The following is a 23,752-nucleotide window of genomic DNA, read 5'->3' as shown; positions in this document are numbered from 1 at the left end:
GGCCCGCCCTGTCCCTGCGAGGGTGGAGCGGACCGCGGCCTCGAGCGGCCCCTCCCGCCGCCCGCCTGGGAACCGCGCACCGCTGCGCGAGCCGCGGACGGAAGGGCGGCGCGCGCACCCGCGGAGGCGGGGCGAGGTCCCAGCGGCGACCAATAGGAGGCGGCAGTCCCAGACGGCGGCCAATGGGAGGCGGCGGGCGGTGCGGGGGCGGCGCCGGGCGGCGGGCGGCGGCGGGAGCCGGCGAGGAGACGGAGACGGAGCCGGAGCCGGGCAGGAGGACGCAGCGCCGCCGCCCGCGCAGCCAGAGCTCCTGCCGCCGCGGTGCGCCGCCTCCGCCCGAGCGCGGCGCGGAGTCCGGGCCGATGGGCCGCGCGGGTCGGCGGCGGGCGGCGAGGTGGCGGCGCGTCCTGCGCACGCGGGCCGTAGCGGGTCCGGGGACGGCGGCTCTGAGGTGCGTGGCGGGCGCGGGGACCGTCCCGGGGAGCCGCCGACTGGGCGGCGGGCGCGCGCGGACAGGCGCTGCGCTGGGAGCCGGGGTCCGCGGGTCTCCAGGGCGCCGGGCGACCGGCGAAGCGTCGTGCCCATCGCCGCGCGCGGGCCGGGGCGGATGCGGCGGCGAGGCTGGGCGTGCGGGCCGGCCACCTTGCGGGGTGGGTCCCGGGGCCCGCGGGCCCTTTGTGAGCGCGGGCCCGCGCCCTCCTGCGCCGGCCGGCCCGCGCCCCGCAGCGTGCGGGATGTCCCCGTGCGCGCCCTCAGATCAATCTCAGCCGCGCCGCAACCCGAGAATCAATTGCGGCTCATCCTCCGGAGCGAGAGCCGGGAACTAGTTGGCGTCGCCCCCCGGGAGGTATTTGTCATCATTAACCTGCTTCGCCGAGATAATTCAGCCCGGGGTGACTCCAGCCCGAGTGTGGGAAACGGCGGGCGCGCCTGGCGCAGAACTGTGCTCCCAGGACAAAACGGCGCTGTAGACCTCGGGGGCTTTGCTTTGAGTTTGAGAGTTCGCCTTGTTGTGGACAGGGCTGGCTTAGAAAGGAAAACGAACAAACAAAAACCTTGGCGATTTTCATGGGTTTGCTCAGTAAGTTCAAAATAGTCTCACAAATTTTTCTTTTCTTTGCCTCTTTTGTCTGCAGTTTTCATTTCTAAACTTTAACACTAGATGGCTTTCTTATGACAAGCCTTTGGTAAACTGCGCATTTGAGTTGCCTCTCTGCAATCTAGATTGTGATTTTTATAGTCTTACAAATAGTAATGAAAAGAAGAAAATGTCCAGGATCGTTGACTTTTCTTTATTTTAATATTCTTTTCCCTATAAGAGGTATACAAACCAATATTTTGCAGGCGTGAAAAACTGTCCTTTCATTTCTGGCATTCCCAAAGGTGAATTTCAAAGGAGAACTTGATTACCGTGATTACATATTTAGAAATATCTTTGTGTTTTGATTTATTTATGGGGGAATTCAGAGTTCTTGAGTGGGCTTTGTAATTCTATTTAGATAATATTTCCACTTATATGATCTTGCTGTTTGATATGTCTCTCTGATAATTCGCGGGAAAGGGCAGTCTTTCTTGAGCTGTGAGCCTACACTGCAGGGATTGTTCCTGGAGACCAGCTGATGCATTTGGGAAGAGGTGCAGTTGGAGTGTGTCTGTATGATTCATACCAGGGATTGTGTCGGTCGGCTTCATTTCCTCTCCCCAGATGATGTTTGCATCTTCATTTCTGAGCACAAACCTTTTGTGACAGGTACAATTGCCTGTTGTTGACCCGTTTGGCGGCAGCCTTCTCCCAGTTATGCTGTTAAATACTTGATTCTAAAGCAAGAATGCAGCAGCCTGTCTAAATCCTGCCTTGGTAGGCAGACTTATTTATAAGCTGGAGAAATATCTTGAAGTTATCTTTATAGCTGTCATTTATTGTGTGCCTTGCTCAGCGTAAACTATGACACATTGAATTTGTTTGTTCTAAATTAGAGTGTATTCATAAGTAGCTGAAGGAAAAAATAAAAGCTACTGAGCAAACATCTGGGAAGTAGGGAGTGAAGTGAAATGAGGAATAGCTTTTATCACTACCCACCTGCTGCCTATAGATGGGGTGAGGGGAGTTTGGGCAAGACGCAGTGCAAGCATTTGGTCCAGAAAATAAAGGGAGGAATACACATGTGGGGTATAGCTTCTGGCTTTGGAGCAGGGCCTTGGATTTCCCCCAGATGGCTTTTTTCATAAAATGCTTTCTATGTTTTTAAGTATTAGGCTTTCTCAAAGAGCTTAAATTTTATGGTTTGTAACTTTTAGCTAATAGTGAAATGATCAGATTGTCATGACTTGGCATCTGTGACAGTATAGTAGTTAAAGCTGTATAACATGGGGTTTGGAGTTTTCTTATTTTTTTCCCTTGAGGCTGGGGTTCCCTGATACCTGAGCTCAGTCAACAGCTGTCCACCTTGGAGTCTGTTTATCTAAGGCAAGGGGAGAAGTGGGTTATTAATTTTGAAAATCTGTCCATTTCTGAAAGTGAGGAAATAGTAACAGGTGTCTTGAAGGGGTGATGGTTTGATAATTAAAACTTTGGGCATCAGAACCCTTAACTACAGACATGGGGAAGAACTGCAGGTTTACCTGTGTGCAGCCCCTGCTCCCCAGTCCCAAGGAGTCAATGCCCTGGTTACCTTTTGGAACTGAGGAGTCATCCAGTGTTTGAAGAGCTGATCTTCTTGCAATGATGCTTTAGTGTTATACAGCTTCCAAAGATATACTAGATTGGAAGAAAAGTTAGGCTGTTACTGTTAACTGAAAAACTTAGCTCTTCTTCTCTGTTTTAAGCCTGAATAAAGTATGAAGCAGAGCTCTAAAGAACCCAGAACTGTGGCTCTACTGCTTCTGTCAATGCAGCTGCCTCCCTTTCAGGGTGGGCAGAAGGCACCAGGCAGGGTGGTGGTGGGGTGCAGGGGGAGCAAGCTTCCTCTCTACTGCTCGTCACAGGCGAGTTGGGGTTAGGTATTTCCACAGTCTCCTTCAGTACCAGAAGTTTAGGTTTCTTTATTGTTTAAAATTATCAGAATAATGCAAATGTCAGGCTGGGATAGTTTATGTTTTCCTGACTGTGTCTTTCTTGGTCTTGTACGTTTGTGTTTGAAACCTGTTTTGGCAATAGCTGCTTGGTTTACCTTGAAGTCAATGATTCATAACTTTTCTATTTCAGTTGCATTTACCTATGATCCTTTTTAAAGGAGAGGTAACTGTGTGGTAAGAATTTAAATGCCTTACAACTTCAGGGATAATTTATTTTGATCCTTTCTGAACTTGATTCATAAGCTTTGTTCTGAAGAGCAGAAGTCCTGGGACGGGGCCAGGTCTGACCAGCTGTATGGGCCCTCTTTCTTATAAGATGTCTTGTTTAGTATGATTGGCTTCTTGCTGTATTTATCCCTGTTTGACCTTGCATGGTGACCTGAGTGATGGGAAGGAGAGGGTATGCAGTGAGTGTCATTGTCTTAGCATCTCTGGGTCAGAAAGGACCATAAAGGTTATCTTTTCCTGATTTTACACTTTTTATTTCCATCCCTTGTAAAATTAAAAAAAAAAAACCCACAAATTTTAGGGATGGGCATATTTGCCTGCATTTAACATTGCTACAGAAGTATACTGAAATTAATAATAGCAGTCACTCTCCATCATCTAAGCATCAAGATGAATTGATATAACCGAAAGGTTGTATATGCTGTCAGTCTGCAGGGGGCTCTTTCCATCTGGAGAGAACATCTGTACCCAGCTGCCCATGTGCCCACTCGTTCTCCTGTTGCATGGAGCACCGAGAATGTCCCCAGAGGACCAGGATGTGGAAGTCATGGACAGCCCTGCTCAGCCTTCCTCAATGCTCGAATTCCTGTGTGATCTCTCAGGTGGTCTTCTGGCAGTACCCAGGCATGGCCAGTAAGGGGTGAGAGTGCTACCTTTTAGATGGCCTTTAGAACTAGAAAGATTTTTGACTTTATGGGATTGACCTAATTCTACCTGTTTATCCACATTTTACTGCCTTGGTGGCCTTCAGAACACATTCTTCTATAGAGGTAGTTCAGTTATGGAACAGTCCCAATAGGAGCTGGGCCTAGGATCCGCTGCCCCTGCCTGCCCCTGACCTCGAAGAGTAGAGAAGAGTAGAGCAGGAACATCTTTTCTGGCCACCTGCTGTTGGGCTGCTGTGCTCTTGAGTTTGCATTTACCTCTGGACTTCTCTGACTTGGTGGCTTTCTGGTCACCAGCCTTATGCTCTTTGTTCCATACTCGTGCCATGGTGTGCCTGACCTTTATTGGGCTTTATTTTGGCTGGTTCCTCCCAGGGTGCTTTGGGAATTTGATCCTGTCACTTAACACCTTTGCCTGTCCTCCCAGAGAAACACGGTGCATGTCTTACTTAGTTCAGTATTGTCCCTTGGGCTGTGTCCTGATGAGCCTGGTGAGCTGGCTGAGCACCAGCAGCTGTGTCCCATTAGCCACAGGGCTCCTTCCAGGCTTACCAGGGTCACGCCTGGGCTGGAGGAAGTGCTGCTCCATTGCTGGTGATGGCCACCTTCCGCCTTCCCAAACAGGGTTGTGAAAGCGCATTCCCAGCTGCTTTGCTGGTTCTGCCTACCAGGTTGCTGTGAGGAAGAAGCGAGTCATTCTTAGTGTGTCCCTGAGAAGTCAAGCCCTGTTTTGCATATAGTTGGTGATTAGGAAATAATACATGTTTCATGACTGAGTGACTAGAAACTAGGGGACCCTGTGACTTTTGAAGACCTTGGGTACCAGAAAGGACATAGGAAAAATGAGGAAGTCTTGAACTTTCTCAGCCCATTTGTCCCATCATCCTAATCACGTAACATATATAAAAACTTAAATGTAGTAAAAATACATATGATTAATAGCGAAAATTATAACATAACATAAATTAAAACAGTCACATAGATAAGTCCTTGGTAGTGATCTCCAACCTATTTTAATGCACCTCAGTTAGTTTTGTTGCAATATTACAGAATGGAATCCTTGGGACTTAATGGGAAAGTTTGCTTCTCAGTGTGGTTATGGTAGTATTTTGAGTTGCTTCCCGACAGTGGGGATGGGAGCCACAGTTTTGTCCTGTTTTCTTGGTGCTTTAGTTTATACATTTCTTCCCTTTTCCCAGGTAAATCTGCTTCAGCTGTGGGGCACCTGAAGCTCTGCCAGGTGGGTGCTCTATTTTCACCCTTGTTGTTGCTGTCTCTCCTGAGAAGGTGGCAGGAGACCAGCAGTCCAAAGGCTGCTGTATGTGTCTTCAGTTACTCTAAAGACAAAAAAATCTGAATAAACCATCTGAGCAGTTAAAAATTGTTTCTTTGAGAAATGGGAATGTTGGGCAGGCCAAACTGCTGTGTGGGCTGAGAATCTTTTGACTGTTAGCTCTGGTAACCCATGTCCCCAGCACAGCACTATTCTCACTGTGTCCCCAAGTGTCTTGATGGCTCTGGTTCCTTGTGCAAGCAACAGTGGGATTCCGGTGGCCCAGGAATAGCTCTGGGATGTGGTTCCTGTTTGTACTGAAGGTTCTAATAGTGATGTTAGGAATTACAGTTTGATCCTTCCTGCAGAGGAAATGCTACTGTTTCAACTGTTTAATGCCTCAATCCAAGGAACAATGGTTGCTTGGAAGTAGGTTCCTGAAGTTTCTTCCTCTGTGCATCCTAGCTGCACAGCCAGCTCCCAGATGTCTGAACACGTATGCATATACATGTACAACCTTAACTGTGCACATGTGTGATACACACGTGTGCATATATGCACCTTTTGCCATGTGGAGACATCATGTGCAAGACAGTGTATATCTCATGAAGAATGAGTAGCAGCGGAGGTGCCTTCTTTGTACCTCAGTGTTCATTTGTTATCCCTCGAAATTTGTGGCCCTCACTTGGAGCCGCTGCTCCACCACTCTGCCTGTGGAGCAGGTGTTTGAGGAGTTTCTAGGTGCCTGCAGCCTCTCATGGGGATGCTCCACTCCTCATGGCCCTGTGATTCCCATTCATTATTTTTCCTAAGGTCCTTTCTGACATTGGCCTGTATTTCCCCAGAACTATTGTGCGTTACATGGTTTGGGCTTTGATTTGGAGGGGAATGATGTCTTGGTCGGTACTGTTCTCCTTGGAGAGTTTCTTGTTGGACTCAGCCCTGGAGCAAGCATACTGTCACAGCCAGCTCTGGTATAAGGATAGAACTAGACTAATTGTTTGGCTACCTAGAAACTTCCAGAGAGTATGAACAATGTTCAGGGTACAATTGTATGGTGTTGTTTTGTCCATATGTGATTGGCTGGGCCCTTCCAGGAGCAGGAGGGCTGGGACTAGGTGGAGAGGGGCCAGCCCTGCTTGTACCCCTGCCACTCCTCGCCCACCCACCATCCTTTGGAGTGTTGGTCCCTAGCACTTGCCGTTGCCTGCCATTACACCATGTCTTTCCTCTGTGGAACACAAGCACCCAGAGATGTTGCACCTGTGCTCCCCGAGCTTTGCCACAGTACTGGCTCCCAGCAGTGCACATCTGTTTAAGAATGATTGGAAGTTGTGGGTTTGAATGTGGAGGAACTTTCTGTGTCTTGCTTTTGTTAAACTAAGCAGTGCTGCTTCAAGTTCTGATTCTGTTTTATTGGAAATGAGCTCTGTAAACAACCATTTGCATCTCTTTCTGTATCTTTTCTAGGTCATTTGAAATGGGCTGTGGTTGAACTTTGAGCTGGAACTGGTGCAGGATTCTTGAGGAGGGTATAGCAGTGCCATTGGGTGTAGGGGCCCTTCCAAGCCTGGATCAGTGGGATGTGATTCTTGGTGTGGTCTGCCCCTGCCCCTTCCCAAGTGTCATCTGGCCCCTGTTGATGACCCCCAACCCTGTTGGAATCAGATGAGGCAGCAGTTCACTTTCCAGGTTGGGCTTATTAATAAAGATGATTGAACAGAAATGACTTGGAGTTGCCAGCACTATTTGTAGTCTTTCATGTCCCAACGCATTAGCAGTGGTAATTAATACCGGAATAACTTTTGAAAACTTTATTTATAACATGCAAAGAGTATACCTTTTGTTGATTTAGTGCTTTTAATTTGAGGGTTGCAAATTGTTATTGATGCCCCGAGTATGGTAGTTACCCACTAACTGGTTTGGATCTTGCCGGTAGAAGTGTCTTTACTATGCTGACAACACGCATCACTGCATTGCATGAAACTGGGGACACCCTGCTACCTCATTGCCATGACCAGAGCTGTAGAGCGCTGCAGTCGTGCCCTCATGAATGAGAGGAGCATCTACTTCAACAGGAAGTTTTGTTATTGGGAGGTCATTTTAAGTCATTTGCTTGGAATATTGGGTCTGTCCACCCATTCAACAGTTCTGAAGGCTAAGTGTGAGGAGACTGTTGTTCTGGCTCTGCAGCCTGAGGACCACCGGCTGGGTGGCGCCTGCTCTCCCTTCTGCCTGGCTTGGCTTCCTCTTTATGGGTGCAGAGGCTCCGCTTTAAAGGGGAAAGTGGCTTTCTGAACCTTATTAGTTCTTTCAAACCCAGGCCTCTTGATAGCACATCCAGAGCTCCCCACTCTGCCCTGCAGCTGCCTGCAAGGAGGGGGGCCTCAGTTAATCTCTGTGGGAGGGGGAACTAGAGGGCAAGGAATAGAGCAGGAGTGCGCATGTGCAGAGTAGGGGCCCTCTCACCATCCCTGGGGATGGCGGGGCTGCCTGTGAACTGCAGGTTCTGTGTACAGAATGCCTGGTCTGTAAGCCAGTGCGCTGTTATCAGCTGGGAATGCTGTGCTTGGTGGACCGAGCCAGGCAGTGCCTTTATTGGGAAGCTGGTGGGCTCTTCTGTGGTCATGCAGAGAACATTTCTTTAGCCTCCCAGTCTCTGCCAAGATTAAAGGAAGTATAAGAGGAAAACAATTTTTATTTTGCATTTATACTTGACTAGATTTGCATAATCTTTGTTTAAGCCAGTTGAATGTGAATCCCTAAATAAATTTCAGGCATTTAAATGTTTAAAAGGATTCATCCACAGTACTTTACTCACCCAAAGAATAAACGCTTTCAACAAAGAAAATAACACCCTTGCAGATGCAGCCCATATAGACTTTGTTCACCTTGTCATTGAATTATAAAACATTAATAGTGAAGCTGGATTTGAACACTGACTGAAATGCTTAGTTGGCACTGTGCCAAAACATTGTTCCCCTGGTAGGGAACAGGACAGTTTGTTTAAAACTGGCGTTTCGCCAGGCGGCATGGTTCTGACGCAATCACTGCTGCGCTCCCACAGATCCGGGATGTCTGTTGGTGCTGTCGCAGTGTGTGTGGTTCTGTTAGGCTTTCTAAATTCATCCCTCTGCTTGGCACCACAGCCTGGGTTCTCGGGGAAGTGAGCTGTGGAGCCAGGGGATGTGGACCAGCTGGGCTGTGTGCGAGTGCTGGGAGGTGCCAGGCCGGTCCTCAGTCTCACTGTGGAACCTGCTTTTCTGGGCTTCAGCGCCGGGCAGCGGAGGTGTAAACCACGGCTCCTGCTTTCTTGGAGCAGGGATATCTTTGGTTTTCCTTCTATCCCTGCCAACATTAGTTTGTTAAAACTGAACCTTAACCTGCTTTTCTGGAAAAGGCAAAATGAAGGAGAAGGATGATAATTAAACAAGCAGGCCTCTTCCCCCCAAGCTATGTGGAGCATCATAGAGAAGTGAACTAGAATTTCTTGCTGTTACAAAGGATGGAAGTGGGTGAGGGTTGCTTGGTGGCCTTGTCTAACTTGCTGAGTTTCCTGGGCAGCAAGGGTGGTCTACTTTTAAAATGAGGGTGGGGTCCCCATAGTCTCTAGGTCTTTTTACCCTCTGGTATTCTGCCATGGCTTCTGGGAATCAACTATGTGTTGCAAATGCCTTACTATAAAAATCTCAAAACAGGACCCTGAATTGCAAATATTATACTATGTGTAGATTGTCATTGCACCCTAGGGTGTGCTGCCCTGAGGGCAGAGACATTGCTTCATCCCTGTCCCCAGCCCTAGGCAGAGTGGGACATAGTCAGCAAATCAACCAATACCTAGGACTTCAGGCCTCAAAGGGACCTGTGGGTTCTCCTATAATGAAACTCCCCATGTTGTGCACTTGGAGAAGAGAATGTGTAACTGTGAGGTCTGTTGCCCGTGGAAGGGCTCCTTAATAGGTAAGTAGCTAGTGCCCACTCAGCTGTGAGTGTCTTGTGTATCAGGAACAGGTTCCTGTATAAATGAGACCTGAGGACATATGGTACCACACCTCTTCTGGGGGACATTCTGGGAGCTAAGAATGGTGGGTGGGTGTGGTCAGGGGTCATTTGAGGGACGCAGTGGGACTTGGGGTGAGCTTGGGAAATAGTTAGGACTTGAGTGCTTCCTGGTGTCTTCCTGTCCTCTCCTGGTTCTGTGGGGACCAGCAAGTACATGCAGGGGTCTCAGTTGCCCATTTGATCCTGGGACTCTCACTTGATCTTGCCCTGCTCAAAACCAGACTCTTCTTTTGTCTGGTTAGTCTCATGGCTCCAGAAAAGGACTTTATTGACAAAAGCAGCAGCCAGGAGAAGCAAGGGGCAGTGTCTCCCAAGAGCTGGCTGTCTACTCTTTCATGGAAGATAGGCAGGCTGATTTTTTTCTTACAATTTGAAAGACGTTATAGAGTGTATCATAAACCTACAAGAAAAGTTACTCTGAATGCACCTGAGAGATAAGCACTACTTTTGTATGAAATAACTGAATCTATTTCACTTGTTTGTCTAGAGAATCTACACACAGTGTAATATTTGCAATTCAGGGTCGTGTTTTGAGATTTTATAGTGAGGCATTTGCAACATATAGTTGATTCCCAGAAGCCATATATTTTAGAATTATGCCACCAATCAGTTTTAAACTGGCACATTAGAAAAGACAGCTGTAGAAAGTGGAGGTGTCAACTGCATCCTGCCTGTTGGTGGGCTCTGTGGGCTGTCCTCCAATTGCCCATGCTGTCCCTTGGTTCATGTCTACTCCTGTGTCCCAGGAAGGAAGTGCTGGAGAGATTTGCATTCTCATTTAAAATCCAGAATGGGGCGTAGCCACACATGCTTTCCCTTGACATCTTGCACAGAGATTTCTAATCTCTCTGTAAGAGAGTGGAAAGTACCTTGTGGTGTGGGGGACCCACACCCACCACCCAGCCTCTCTGTGGCTGACACTGGACTCTTGCCTCTGCCCATCTCCATCTCCCATTCACCCAGGGCCCTCTCCTCCTTTAGCTGCATCTCCTAAGTTGCACACACCACATCAGATCAGCTCACTACAAAGCACTTCGGCACACAGGTGGGCAATGGATTCAATACTTGCATTATTTGTGATGAAATTTATGGAACGAAATTCACATATATTTAGTATCAGTTTGGGAATATTGATAAATCCATACTTCTGCCAGGATATGAAATGTTGATACCACTGCAAAAAGTTCTCTCCTGCTTCTTCTCAGTCACTTTACCATCCCAGGCCAGGAAACGACTGTTTCTTTTTCTGCCATAGCTAAGAGTTGACCCGGTGAATGAAGATCAACCTAAGTGGGATCCCGCAGTTCATGCCCTTTTACCCACCAGGTTTGCTTTGCCCTCCACTAGATTGCTTGCCCTTTTCGAAGGCTGTGTTGGCTGTCAGATGATTTTCATATGTCTTGGTGCATTTCTGCTTCCCTTTTCCTGCAGGAATGTGGTGTCCCATCTGGTCTAGCCATTTGCCCATGGGGTCCTTCCCACTGAGCTTGGGGTTGGGAGTGCCCACTGTGGGATTGCTGGTATGTGCTGCAGGCTCACTGTCGTGGGCAGACTTTGCTTTTAGAGATGAGCCCTGCCACTGGAGCCGCTTAATTGTGAGGGCTGCTTGAGAGACAAGGTGAAAAAAATATACCTGTGTTTCTGCAAAGCTGAGGGATCCTTTGTAGCTTAAATGTAGCAGTTATTAAAACTAAAGTTTCCTGAGTTCAGTTTTATAATATGAGGAGATTAACCAACTAGACCTGAAGAACCAGATTTTAAAGTCTGCACTGAAGGGGTGTTGCCTGGCAATGTAGAATCTGGTTGGCTTGTAGCTTTCCAGGCCTCATAGCTGCCCCTTGAGCCCTGTGCTGCTGAGCCTCTGGAGCCCTTAAGCAAACTGGTTTTCATCAGCTGTCCTGGCTGATGGTGGTTCTGTGTGTGCCTCATGCTGTCAGCGTGGAGAGATTCTTGAGGGGCTGGATTGATAGGGTGGTCATCCTCCCTGCTCCAGGGACACTTCTGAATGCAGTGTCAGACAGGACAGAGGCAGGCTTTCTTTTTTTGTTTTTTGGTGATACTGGGGATTGTGGGGATTGAACCCAGGGGTACTTTATCCCTGGGTCATGCCCCCAGCCCATTTACTTATTTATTTAAATTTTGAAATGGAGTCTCACTAAATTGCCCAGGCTACCCTTGAACTTGGTGATCTTCCTATCTCAAACTGCCAAGTTGCTGGGATTATAGGTGTGTGCCACTGCTCCTGGCCAAGAAGCTGTCTGTCCTGAGTGACAACATGAGGTCTGGCATGGGGGCAGTTCTCCCTGATTTGATGCTCTCGACCCAGGTCCTTCCATCCACCATCTTTATCTGTCCCAGAGCTTCATTCCAGCACACTGAGCAGTCTGCAGTGGTCGGTCCAGGAGATGGGTCAGTTGAAGGTTTGGTTCCCTGGGTGTACTTCACTTCTGCTCTTTCTCCTGGGAATGACATGTCACCTCCGGTTGCTGGGGAATGCCTTGCAACTGCCAGCCCTGGGCCTGGGTCTATGAACTAGCATAGTGTCCTTCCGTTCTGCCCCGCCTGATGTCTTGCGATGCCTCATTTAATGCTGGTGCTGGTATTTGGGGCTTTGCTGGCACCCGCTTCTGTGGCAGGATGAAATTCCTTGTGACGTGGGGACCCTGGCTGCCTTCCTCTGATGCCAAGGCATAGGATGCATTCTGAGTGGATCGCAGGGATGCTCCATGGCTGTGGTGTCCGGAGGCCTCCTGCTTCTTCTTCAGGAGCCTCAGTTTCTACACCTGGGAACTGACCCTGTGGTATCCTGAAGAGGATCAGCTGGGTGGGGCACCTGTCTGCTGGGCACTCAGGTGTGTGCACTTACTTACTCAGGTATGCAGGTTCTCAGAGCAGGTGTGATTCTGGGGCCTTGGGCTATGGGGCTAGATGAGGTGTTGCTGTCTTGTGATTCTGGATGGGGCAGTTTGGGTGATATTTCTCCAAATTGGTTTTAGTAGTTTTTTGTTGTTGTTGTTGTTGTTGTTTTTTATTTTTGCTGTTGGAGGCAGTTGCTGCCACCCTCTGCTCTAGACTGTGGTGTGGTTTAGTTCTGGTTAGGGAGACAGAGGTTGCAGACAGGTATCAGGACTTGGGAGCAGTGTCAGTGGGACATGGTGGACATCATCAAGCACCTCGTTCCTGGTCAGTCGCTTGCTGAGTGGAGTCACAGTGCTTGCTTATAGGTCTCACAGGGGCCTGGGGAGCAGAACCCTCTGGCTTGCATGCTGCTTGGGTACCTGGGGCCAGGCACCGTGAGGAGCTGGGGTCTGGGAAGCACTTGGCCTGTGATGAGCTCACACCACACTGCTTACACCTGAAAAGAAGCTCACTGGCTAGCACCTTGAGGGACCCTTGAAGCCAGTTCTAACCCATTGATGTGGTCACTTTGGGGGCCATGTATAGCACATCCTGTGCTGGGCTCCAAGATAGCAACATGTGGCCTGTGTCCCTAGGTGTCAGGATGTGGCAGTGGGGTGGGGCCACTGTGCTGGTCCTGCATTGAGTCCTAGGTTACTCTGTGGCTTCACAAGGATGTGTGGAGCTGCCAGACCAAAGCATCCCTTCTAGAGGGTCAGGTCTTTTTCCTGGGTGCTGGAGAGAACAGGCTTTGCTCCTGTGCTCCAGGCTGAGGAGTTGTGTCCAGCTTTGCCCTAAAACTTTTATTCTGATGGTTGGAGTGTTCATGTTCTGGAATGATGGTGCACAAAAGAAAACTTGGTGATAGGGCTGCATTTGTCACTTCCCACTAAAAATTTATTTTGAACTCTTGTTTGAAACATGACACTTAAATTTTTCTGAGGTGGAAAGGTGAACGGGCTCTGTCATGGGAGTGCTTATGTTTGGAGAGCCTGCATAAGGTGTCCATCCCCCTTCTGTTGCTGCTGTCTGCTGGGGTGCGCTGCTGGCGGGTGGGGAACGCTGATCTTGCTAATTTTTGCCAGTGACTTAAGCATGGGTGGTTCCGAGGAACCTCCCCCTTAAGGGGAGCACAGCTGCTCTGGATAGCTGAGCAGAGGCGCGGTCTTGAGCCTCCTTTGATTTGGGGCAGTGGCTGTGGGTAGGCAGCTGCAGAGGCAGTTGGAAGTTTCTCACATGACTTGTGGGCTACAGGAGCTGTGGCCCTTGACCCTGTGTGTGGACTCTGAGGGCGTGACTATCTCTGCTGGAATGTGAAACTCGTGGGTGACTGGGACCTTAGGGAGTGATGAGACCACTTGCCTGATGGAGCCAGGCGCTGGATTCTCCCATAAGGGTTCTGCTCACACCCACTTCTGCCCTGGCAGCAGTGCTCCCTCTGTTGGAGCTTTTATCTTTTTCTGCTTACACAGACATTGTGGGCACAGAGTTGGTGGTGTTGGTTGGTGTGTGGCTGGATGGGGCGGATGGGAGTCTTGCACCAGGCCAGGTTTCTCAGTCTGTCTGTGGGAGTGGGAGGTGCGGGGAAGCTGCCGCTGCACTGGTGATCCTAAGGGAGGTGCTCTGCCCAGCGCCTTCCTGCTCAGTGCTGTCACTGTTTGACTCAGAACAGAGGCCTGCTGGCCGTGCCTCTGGTCCTGGGGGGATCTGTAGGTTTTTGCATTCAGTGCCTGCCTGGCTGCCTGCAGCTCAGAGGTGGGGTGAGTTTTGTGAGTTTAAAAAGCACATAGCATCTGAAAGATCGTATTTTGTGCTTCCTAAGCTGAGATGAGCTAACTTGCTCATCAAAACATTTTTGGCATTTTTTGTCATTGAATTATAACTTAATTGGAAGTTTCCAACAGCCTGATCCTTCTAATCTTGCTTTATAGTAGTATTTCTGTTTTGTTCACATTTTTAAATCCTTGCTCTGTCCTTCAATTTTAAATTCCTGGTGACTTGTGGAATTGTCTGGACACAGTTCTGCATTTGACAGGCTGCATGGAACACTCTTAGCATGGGGAAGGTCCCCTGGACACCATGGGGAACATGGTGCTTTGTGGGGTGCCTGCCATGATGTTCCTGCTCCTTGTGTGGGCTTCTGCAGCTTTGCCACTGTTCCCCTCAGGGTTGCTTCAGTGTCGTCTAAGGGCCCTATAATGTCAATGCTCCTCACTTGATTGAGGCCTCAGCTGAGGTCACAGCATCATTTAGAAGTGAGGGTTGAAGCTGCTGGGCTGCCTGCCTGGGTGTTGTGCCCATCCTGTGCCTGTGTTCAAGCCCCTTCCCTGGGCCCTGATTCAACCCGACTGCTGGGGGTGGATGTGGGTGTGGTGCCTCCTGTGGCTGGTGTGGGGTGACACGTTGCTGCCCTGCATGTGTGTGGGGCCAGGGGTTGTAGGTGTGCTTGCTTATTCTCTTGTTTTTAGAACTTGGAGGCAGACACTGGCTAGCATACAGGTGTTTATCTGTTTATAGAGTTCTCTCTGAATTCCTTACATCTTCCATTTGAAAAAAACGATGGAAATCAGTGAGGTGGATCTTCCTGCTCTTGTCCTCTGAGGCCCTGTCCCCAGTCTTGCTGCTGCTTGAACCCTGGAAGCCTGCTTTGTACAGCCCCTGCTGCCCTCCTGCCTGCACGGGAAGCTCCTCTAGGTCAATGCAGGCTGCAAAACTTCTCTGTGGAAAGAACCTAGGAAGCTCCTCTTTTTCCAGTTGCAATCCTGTGCAGGTGGGCCCTTCTGAGAACATAGTGAGGGCTAATTATTAAATAGATACAAGTGATTGGACACATGTCATCACAAGATGGGAATAAGACACATTTACAGCTTTGTTCCTGAAAGTTTGCTTGTGAGAAATGAACTTGGTCTTAGCTGCTCCTGTGACTCTCAATTGCTGTGTAGTTGTAACTAGATTCATGCTGGTAGGAGCTCAGTCCCCATGTGAAGTGCCAAGTGCTCTCACCAGGCAGCTATTAAGCAGGTCGGCATTGGAAGGTGTCAGTGTGGGAAGTGGCTTCTTGCTTGGTAGCCAGTCAGGCTTGGGTGGACACACAGCTTTGTCGGGGAATACGGATCACAGCAGACACCTGTGATAGATCCTCTGCTAGAAGTGTCCATGGGAACAGAAAGAGATTCTGAAACAGTTCCAGCAAGTTCATTCTTCATTTTAAACTTTTATCCGGAAAACAAACAATGTTGCATTCTTTAATTTACCCAGTTCTATCATTGGATAGGGGGCCCCACTCTTGGATGGGACAAGTTCCTTTGTCCTTTGAACATGGTGGAGTCTGGGTGTTGCACTCTTCTGCGTTATAGTTGACAGCTAGCTATAAAACGTCACCATCATAATGCCATCCTCATGGTCTCAATCAGGTGCTCATCACTCAAGTTCTGCCACATCTGGTCTGGTCTGTGGGTAGTTTGTGGATGATAATTGCCTTTCAGAGGATCAGGATAAAATTGTGGGGCACAAACTACTAAAAGAGGTTACTTTTAAAAACCAGCTGCCCCTTTTTAAAAGGGAGGGGTGTGGGTTGCTGTCAGATCACGTGTTGACCTTGTGAAGTCTGGCCTATTGCAGACAGCTAGTGGGCTGGGAGTTCCTGGGAGGATTTATTTTGGGGCTGTGATTTAGAATGTAGTCATGGTATTTTGGATCCCCTCTGCCCAGTGACCCCTCTTCACTCTTGCCAGGGTGACTGCTGTCTGCTCTTCATTGGCATGGATATCTAACCCACACCTCTTTCTTTCTGGGCGTGCTGGTCTGTTTCTGGGTGCACGTGGAGCGCCTTAAGATTGTGGAATAGCAGGATGGGCACACAGTACACAGAGGAAAGCCTTTATTAACTTGAGTTACCTGCTGACACCAAAATGCTAAGTAAGCTGTCTTTGAGGGAGAGGACCACATGCTTGGCTGAACCCATGCCAGGAGGGTGGAGGGAGGGAGCGTGTTGAAAGGGGGCATGAGCTCTGTGTTCCAGCCTGTTAATTTGTCTTCTGTTGTTTTGGAGTCTTTGCCACATGCAAGTGGCCTGTCCTCTGCAGCAAGTCCCACTGGACATTGGCCACCTTGCAAGAAGTTCTGTCTAAATATTCTCTGTTCCCGGCAAGATGTACGAGATTGCCAGGTCCCTGCCCCTGTGCCTGGAGGCCCTTCCAGGACAGGCCAAGAGGTCAGAGGAGAAGGGTCAGTACTGTTTCCCAATGCTCCCTACTTCAGGCAAGGCTTCTGCGTCTTCTAGGTAGAGCTCTAATTGTGTGTGAGTCTGTTTACCCCAATGAAACCACGTGAGGATACTGAGCGTAGTGCAGGTTCTAGTGAAAAATATTGCCAGTAAAATGGACTTCTGATGTTGAATGTAATCAAGTAATTTAAATCCATTGCACATCTTACAAGACTACTTAATAACGTGGAAAAATGTTTGTAGAATAGTAAATGAAAAAATTTTCTTATGGAGTAGTATATATCCCAGTTTCCCAGGAAAATTAACAATGCATATGTATTGTTCCAAGATACTTTAAAAATTTGTTGTATTACTTACATTTTATGTTGTGTTACATGTGTATAATTATCTTTGTCCTTTTGCACTTGTTTTCCTAAAATGAACATACTAATTTTGCAAAAGAAGAAACATGCTATTAAATTATTTGAATGTCTATTATATTTCTTTAAAAATGATTAATCTGTCTCATTATAATTTCCTGGTTCAATATAATTTGGGTTGATTTTCTTGTATTATGCAGTCTCCCTTGTGCTATTCTTTTGAGTGTATTTAACAGAAGTTTTTAAGGAACATACTTAGTAAATGTTGACTAGCCTTCTACTCCTGAATGTTCTCGGTACCTGTTCTTCACCACGAGAGCATCTGTAGTCTGTTGAGTCTCACACATGTAGATCTCCTTTGAAAGTCATTTGCTGGTCTTGTATGTTGGACCTTAAGCATCGTGCTTTTCCACCTTCTGACTTCTTTCTTTAAACTTGCTACATGAGAAAGAACATATACACATGAATAATTTTTAAAAAATATTTTTATAAGTTATAGTTGGGCATAATACCTTTATTTTATTTTTTCTATTTTTTTATGTGGTGCTAAGGATTGAACCCAGTGCCTAGCACATGCTAGGTGAGCGCTCTACCACTGAGTCACAACCCCAGCCCACATGTATAATTTAAAAGCATTAATTCCAGGATATTTTTTAGTACTAATGAGTAATGTCATAGTTTATTGGTGAGGCACTGAAGGAATTACCACAGCAACGTCATTTAACCCTCACAGTTCCATTCTTCTGATGGGGCCTGTGAAGATCATGGGCAATGGGAAGTAGTTCCGTGTTGCCACCAAGCAGCAAGAGATTCTTGGCATTTGCTTTAAAAATACTATAGAATCTCTCTGCTTATCATTGGAAGCAGACATACCTTGACTCAGATCATTTTCATGTCTTTTTAGCAGAATAATTGCCAGCCCTTTGATACTATGCTTTTTGACATTTACATTAAAAATAAAAATTAGCTAATTTGTAAGTTATAAGGTCTCAAAAAGTAGTTCATTACTCTTTCACGCCTGTTAATGCTTCTGTTAAAATTCCGAAATGGCTTATTAAATTAAATGCAGTGTCAAAGGCTAATTGTCTCTCTGTGAATTAGCTTGTGTGACATATGGAAGCATGATTTAAGAACCGAGTTTAAGAAGTCGGTTCTTAGCATCAGAGTACAGTGGTTTAGGACAGAAAGCATTAGTGGATGTTGAAGTCCATTCTCTTGCCATTGCCAAGGACACCTGTAGCATACACACAGTGTTGACGAACTCGCAGTGGTGTGAACCTGGGTACCATGTGGCTCGGTGCTGTCAGGTGGCTGAGATGACTGTGTCTGGCCCAGCACTGTCTCAGGAAGCAAGCAGTAGGGGCATACACGGGCAGATGCTGGTGACATGTATGAGAAGTAGCACTGTGCCATTGGAGATTCAGAAGTCCTGATCTTATCTTTATGATTTAAATAGTTGCATCTCTGGAGTCAGTGTAACCTCAGTGGAATGGGTGCAGGGTTTGTAATACCATGTTCTGTCAGCTCTTTGGACACCAGCCATGGTTTAGATACAATGATGACCCAGGAATTATTGAGCTGTGCACTCTCTTGGGCCGCTAACCCCAGTTTCTACACTGCTGCCTGGAGCTAGAATGTGTGCTGGGAAAAGTGGCTGGGAGATTCTGGCCATGCTCATGAAGGTGCTTTTCTGGTGCTCGGCAGAGCAGCTGTGCCGAGGGGCTCCTTGTGTGTGCCACTGAGTGCCTGGTGTGTTCCCAAGAGCGCGTAGGCTCAGGCTGGGCCTGGGAGCAGGTGGCCTGGAGGGCACGACTGTGACCACCTAGAAAAGCCGAGCAAATTTTGGTGAACATTTTAAAGTCAGAAGAATTGTGTTCAAGGAGTGCTATTCCTCTCGGTGATGCGAGCCAGAGTGCAGGTTAGAGAGGCGTGGCTGGGACTCTGGCTGGGCCATTCCCTCTTGCTGTGCGGCCTGTGGAGGGTGAGGAGCAAGGTCTGCAGATGCCACATGCCTTTCCTCCGACTGCACTTGATCCCCGCACTGGAGTTGGGTTTTCAGCTTGATTAGAGCCTGGGAGGGAGCGGCTGTAGCTGACAGGTGGCTAGAGGGCTGGCTGAGGCCTCTGTGATTAGTCTGCTCCTGTCTAGCTCCCTGCTCACTTCCAGTCTGTATGTTGAATGCCTCTTTCTGCTGAATACCTTTACTTAGCAGGTGGTCAGAAAGGGGTCATCTGGACTCTTCTGGGGGTTGCAACTGGAGCCCCAAAGAAGAAACTCTTGATGAAGATGTGGTGCAACCATGCAGCTGCTGCTGGAGCCTAAGGGCCCACTGTGGGTCTGCTGTCCCCTGGGGTGGTTGGCACCTGCCAAGAGAAGGCTGGCCCTTAACCTTGCCACTGTGCTCCCAGCACCCCTCCTGCCCCTGTGTTGCCAGCTCACTTCTTGGACACAGACCCCTCTGTGGCCCCTCCCGACTCTATAAGGCTGTGGCTTGCCTGTACACCCGCCCTCCTGGCCATCTGCTCCTCTGACCCTCACGTAGCCTCTGTTTTAACACCCCCCGTCTTGGCTTTGGTGGCACCTCTCTCGCTGGGTCTCATCCTGCACCTGCTCATTTCTGGCTCTGCTGGGTTCTGTGGTCATCTTTCCCTCTGTGTGAACATGTCTTCCTAAGGGGCTTCTTTTGCTGTCTCTGAGGTGGTGACTTCCAAATCTTTACTTGGGTGACCTTCTCGTTGCCTCTCAGGTGATGTTGGTTTCAGGAGCTGAGTTCACTCTGGGTCTGCTGCCTACCTCCGCAGACCTCTGCACCCTGCTCTTAGAGTTGTGCTCTCATGGCCAGCCTGGCATGCCCAGTTGGAGCCCTTGTCCTCCTGTGCTGTTTCTCCTCCACCGCAGCTCTGCCTGCTCACCTCCTGGCCTCCCCCTGTTGGGGCACTGGGACTGTCTTGCTGTCCTTCTTGGAATGGAAGTAGCTTTCTAGCCTGGTGTGTTTGAGGGTGGCACCTGTGACCGCTCGCATTCAGGCTATGCAATTCCTTGGTCTCAACGGCTACGTCCTGTGTGCTCAGTCCTGTGATGCTGGTGGCTGCCACGTAGACAGCAAATGGGGAGGTTTTCCTGGTGGTACAGGACTCTGTGTGGATACCCCGACCAGCTGACGTCCACGCTTGGGTTCTCTCTTTGACAACTTCATCTAGCATGTTGCTGCACACATGTTTCCTGGGCAAGTCCAGCTCTGCTCTCCCTGCTCAGAGCTGACCCCACTGCTGCGCAAACGGGCCTCAAGACCACCACCCCTGCGCCCTTCCCCTGCTCAGTGTGTCTGCGGGCCACCACTTCTTCAGGTGCACCTGCGCTTGGTCCTCTGGTGACACGTCCTCAGACCCGACATCTGTGTCCTGGCTGACCTCCCCAGAGGATGCCTTCTCTGCGGGCGTGGTCTCAGATGTTTGTCCTTTGCACTCTGAAATAACATCTTAAATGTCACATACTCCGCACATTTCTGGGGACATGTCACACATCTCACATTTAAGCTGTTTTTGTTACTAGAGGTAGACAGTAGCAGATATAAGGCTTGGCCTGGTTGGAGTCTATCTTTCCGTGAGTCCAGAGAACTGATTGTAATGGCTGGTTGGAAATGTGCTTGTGGAGGATACAGGTGAGGTTGTGGCTGGGTGGCCCCAGCACTGTGGCAAGACTGCCAGGTGTGTTTAGGAGCACCCCATCGTCAGCCTGATGGCTTTTTGTGTCCTGAATCCAGAATCCCCATATAGGCCGGGTTCCCAGGGATTGACTTTGACACTTAGAGCTGGACTCGAGAGACCAGGTGGGTCCTGATGGACTCCTTGATGCTTGGCTCAGTTCTCAGTTGGCTCAGTTCTTGACAGTTCTCAGCTGTCCTGGGCCGGTGCCTGGAGGGTTAGGACTAGAACACTGCAGGGAGGTAAGAGCTGGGGACAAGATGAGGCTACTGGGCCAGTTTTTGAAGAGTGGCAAGTGGAGGGTGAGGGTCTGGACACTGATTCCTTGAGCTGTGTGCATAGACCCTGGGGCTTCCGTCCCTTACATGCAGCCTGAAGGACAGGGTGGTCTCTGTCGCACAGGTCCCTCAGTGGCGCCTGCTGTCCCTTTACAGTGCCCAGGGAATCGCTCTGGAGCTGTCCTCCCTGTAAGTTTCGTCAGGGTCTTAAGCTGTGCCTTTGGGAGCAGTGGAAGTACTTGTGTCACAATGACCAGTGGCTGTGTTTACGGAGGCCTGTGTGGTGTTGGCCGTTGTGTAGAATGCGATGAAGGCTGTATGTCCTGGTGGCCATCTGGTGTCACATCTGTGTCCTCCTGAAGTGGCTGCCACCTCTGCTAGCCTCCTGCCCCCTGAAGAGCAGAGCCATGGTGAGTCACTCGCTTCCTGTCTGGGAGACCATGCTGTCTCCACATGCAGGCTCCTCTGTGTGGATCGCCACCTGTGTTAGGAAATTATACACAGGCACTCCTAGGCAAACGCCAAAACAGCAGATAGGTTCTTGGTCACCCTGCGACGTGGTTCCTCATCTCTGCTTGCTTGAACACACTTCGCAGGCCGCGAGGCTTGCTGAGATGAGGCCTGCTCTTTCATATGGAAACTCAAAATAGGATGAGTGAGTCAGATTTTGTTGTTGTGACAAAAACCTGGAAAATAACAAACAACTTGGAGGAAAGAATTATCCTGGCTCATGTTTCAGGTTTCAGTCCACCGTGGACTGGCCCTAGGGCAGGAACCTGGGGGAAGGAGGTGGCAGAGGGAAGCTGCTCACTGCATGACAGCCACTGAGCAGAGAGGAAGGGGTAGGGACAAGACAGCCTCCAGGGGCACAACCCCAAGGCCCTGAGTCTCCAGTTCCCCTGCCTCCCAGTAGTGCTATAAGTCAGCAAGCCACCAGCTGGGCAGAGCCTTCATCATCATTGTCTTCCAGGGCCCCCCTCCGGACACTGCCTCCCACATGTGAGCCCTCTGGGCCCTTCTGGATCCAGACCATGGTGGAAGTTAGAAAGGCTGATTGGACAGTGTTGATCTGGGCTATAGTTTACTAGGAAAGGTAACTGGAAGAAAGCTGATTTCTTATTTTCAGATGCTGCTTAATACAGCACAGAAGTGTACGTTCATCACTCTAAACACTGCCCCTTCTTGGAAAACCCTCAGTGGCCACTGTGCATAAAGCCCCTTCTATGCTGAGCACCCGGTTCTCAGATGTTCCCAGGAGGCAAAGCCCGCAGGTGGTCCAGGCCTGTGAGAGACAAGCTCATCCATCAAGACCCAGAGAATGGCCTGAGGCAGGAGGCAGCATGGAGCCAGGCTTTCACTGAGGTCTTGCAAGATGGGTTTTCTGGGGACAGGCGCACCCACAGCAGTTACAACCAGCGTTTCTTCCCCGGTGCACAGGGCCCTCTCCTTTCCTCACTGTCCGAGCACTGTGGGGGCACAGTCCTCCTAGACATCTCCTGGTTTTGCTGTCCTCTGCTTGGTTATTTAAAGAAATGTGCCTTTAGCTGTCCCTGCCTCCCTTTGACAGGAGGCCTTGTTGGGGTGAGTTCACTGGTTGGTCAGGTCAGCCGGCCTGCTTGGGCTTCCCTTGCTCCTGTTTGTCAAGAGTCTGTGACTGCCACACGCAGGTGTTAATGGTGACCATTTGTTCCATTCCCCTTTGGCATTTTTTTTTTTACATCCCCAGTAAATTTACTCTGCAAGCTATAGGCTGAAAATTGAGAACTGGACTTTCCATTTCTCAGAGGGCCCAGGGACCTTTCGAGGAGGGCAATCACTCTGGCATGGTCTAGTGCCCATGGCCAGCTGGACCCTGTGTGCGTGCACACAGACCCCAAGGTTTGCTTTCTGATGGTGGGTGCATTAGTCTGAGTAGCACTTTGAGAAAGGTGTTTTTTGTCTGGGATGGAGAGATGCGAGGCAGACAAGTGACTGGTTTGTTGGATGCTCTTGGGCAAGTGCTCCTGCAGAGCTGACCAAGATTGGTAGTAGTGATCCTCCTGCTGGTGCTGAGTGGCCTCCTTCCTCAGGGCTGCTGGCACAAATGGATTTTCACAGCCCTGCCCAGGGATGCAGCATGGACCCAGGGGAAACTGGCCTCTGCTTTCAAGGGGAGTTCTGCCCCAGCATGCAGCCGCATGAGCCTATGGCTTCCCCCGCAGTTGCCCACATTTTGACTTAAGGGTGCAGAACATGATGCAGTTTCCAGCAACAGGTAGGAATTTGCCCCTGGTCACTGTGTCTGCTGCTGGGGCTGGTCAGCTATCAGCATTTTGCTGCCCTGGCCCCTGCCCTTGATGGTCTTGGGGAAGACAGTGGTGGGAAGAAGCTGTTGGATTAGGCCTCATGGCTAAACTCAGTATTAACTGTTGATAGCCCAGGCAAGGTGGACAGTAGTCCCAGAAGCTGCTGTACTGCACGTGACCAGCAGCCCCTGCTAATTTTAAAATGTATAATGAATCTGGAACCTGTCTAGTTGCGTTCCAGGGAGTAAAGCATGTGCCAGGTGCTGCTACCCAGCAGATACTCACTCTTGCCAAGGAAAATAGAGTCATTGGGACTGATGGACTTTGGGTCTTCAAGGAAATTGTACACTAAAGGGCCTGGAATTATGTTGAAATGGACAGGATAAGATCCCTAGAGTTTGGAAGTCTTATTTGGGGGACTGGCTTCTAGTCAAGTAATAGGGTGGTTTTGTGGGAGGCCCTCCTCGACTGCCCACTCACCAAGGCCAGGCCAGGTTGTGGAGTCCACCTGCACATGTGGCCTATTTTGGTATGTCTATCTGGCTCACCAGTCTGTATGTGTCCTCAGATTTCTGTGTTGGCTCCTTTCCCCTGCTGAGAGCCATAGCCGAGTTGGAATGACACATGGCATTTTTGCCAGAACAGAGTGGTTGAGAGGTGAAACCAGCAAGCCATTGAGATGATGATGGTTATGTTAAGC

At 49.3% G+C, this 23,752-nt stretch overlaps 1 protein-coding gene across 1 annotated transcript in view; it reads left to right on the top strand.

The window, feature by feature from the left end:
* Positions 1 to 332: 332 nt before the first annotated feature.
* Sipa1l2 (signal induced proliferation associated 1 like 2) overlaps positions 333 to 23,752 on the top strand; it is a 139,891-nt gene continuing 116,471 nt past the window's right edge. The window contains exon 1 of the mRNA XM_076872964.1: positions 333 to 451. The gene's annotated coding sequence lies outside the window, so the exon portion shown is untranslated. The remainder of the gene's footprint in view (positions 452 to 23,752) is intronic.

The sequence above is a fragment of the Callospermophilus lateralis genome, chromosome 13 (assembly GCF_048772815.1).
Source record: "Callospermophilus lateralis isolate mCalLat2 chromosome 13, mCalLat2.hap1, whole genome shotgun sequence".
Lineage (NCBI taxonomy): Eukaryota > Metazoa > Chordata > Mammalia > Rodentia > Sciuridae > Callospermophilus > Callospermophilus lateralis.
Note: the sequence above shows the minus strand (reverse complement) of the source record. Positions and strands in the feature narration are given on the sequence as shown.